This window comes from Priapulus caudatus, unplaced genomic scaffold (assembly GCF_000485595.1).
Source record: "Priapulus caudatus unplaced genomic scaffold, Priapulus_caudatus-5.0.1 Scaffold951, whole genome shotgun sequence".
Classification (NCBI taxonomy): Eukaryota; Metazoa; Priapulida; class Priapulimorpha; order Priapulimorphida; family Priapulidae; genus Priapulus; species Priapulus caudatus.
Genome location: NW_014578012.1, coordinates 114,481 through 116,384, shown reverse-complemented (window position 1 = coordinate 116,384; position 1,904 = coordinate 114,481).

Genomic DNA, 1,904 nt, shown 5'->3' with positions numbered 1-1,904 from the left:
TAGGATTGTACGATATAAATTACCTAGATTATTGCACATGTATTATAGGATGGCGTCGCGTTTAACTGAGCCAACATTTTTCGGCGGGATTTGCTTGCGGGGGGGTCTGTTAAATCCTACAGTAGGCGGAACGACGATGTCGACTTCGCCCAAACCCGCAGATGTCTAGGCTGGAATCGCGAGCTGTTCTCTATGGATTGCTACTAAGTGCATTTATACAATATTACCAGTACGAGTATATACTACAAGGATATATTCGTGAGCTTTATATATATATAATATATATATTATATAGTAATATATATATAATTATATATATATATTATACTACTATAATTATATATATATTATATATATAGAGAGAGAGGCATGGAGAGAGAGATGGAGAGAGAGAGAAGAGAGAGATTGGAGAGAGAGAAGAGAGAGAGGGGAAGAGAAGCGCATTGAACAGAGAAAGAGAAGGGGAGTAGATGACGTGATTCGCCTTAATTTCTGTTAATTCAGCAACAAGAAATAGGGCTCTCTATTTCGCTCATAGCAGCCTAACTTTATCTACGTTTAGCCGATGGACTATCCTGGACTATACATTAGATAGAGCTGTCGTACGTCATGACAGCCAAACTTTGCCTATAAAGGCCTCAACAGTCCCTGTGCCCGCCTTCTTCCTGCGCAAAGCAATTTACAAATTCACTTGGCAAGGGGGCATCAGCACACATGGGATGGATTTACCCCTCCCATTTTCAAATATGAATCATTCACAGCAAGGAGTAGATATATAAACCTAACATTGTTATGTATCTATCTTGATGATTGAATCAGCTCATTACGATTCATCATTCGGCGCCACATAACATTCGTCTTCTTATTTAACAGAAATAGTTTTCATCGAACTGCCTGCTATATTTGGTTATCAGGTTATCTATCACCACTGGCGGGGTGCATAGCGAATTGTTTTGCTAGTTTTAACAACAGTTATAATTTTGTGCAATTACTTGTGTAATTACCACCCTTTCATCTGTTGGCTACTTAATGGTTTAGGCCCCAGCTTCAGACTAACTATTGGACTCGTTGGCGCCATCTAGTAGCCGGCACTATCATTAATTCGAAGGCATCCAAGGAAGATATTATGCCTTGCGGTGTGTATTCGTTCTTCTCGTGTCCCGCCAGTATCCATTCCATGTGAAGATGCGTGCTAATTGAATTCTTAGCTCGGCGCCCGACAGGGCGTTTATTTTGCCTACCTGGTTTATTTCGATCATACATCGGTCACACAGACTGGAGTTAATTCTGCTTACAACGTTGGACATTAATCTAAGTAGTGGGAAATTTTTTATTATTTATATACGCTCACGTGTCATACAGTGGCTAGGCTCGTCGTTCGTTCATCGTCCCCTTCTCAATCTCTCTCTCTCTCTCTCTCTCTCTCTTTCTCTCTCTCTTCTCTCTCTCTCTCGTCTCTCTCTGACGTCGCGTCATCTCTCTGTCTCTCTCTCTCCTCGCTCTCTCTCTCTCTCTCTCTCTCTCCTCTCGTCTCTCTGCTCTCTCTTCTCTCTCATCTCGTCTCTCTCTGCACTTGCTTCGCTCCTTTTCTCTCTGTTATTGGTTCGCTTCCTTTCTCTCTTGGATTAGTGCTCCCTTGTCTCTTTCTGTATTGCTGCTCCCTTTCTCTCTGTATCGCTCACTCTCCCTTTCTCTCTGTATGTTTGCCCTCCCGTTCTTCTGTATTTGATTTGCACCCTTCTCTCTGTATTGTTTGCTCCACCATGCTCTCTGTAAGAACCTCACTCGCTCTTCCTTCTAGTGGCGTGCGCGTTTCACGTCTGCACGCCTTTTTTCTGACTCTTTCTCTCCTCTCTCTCTCTCTCTCTCTTCTTGTCTTCTCTTCTATTCTCTCTCTCTCTCTG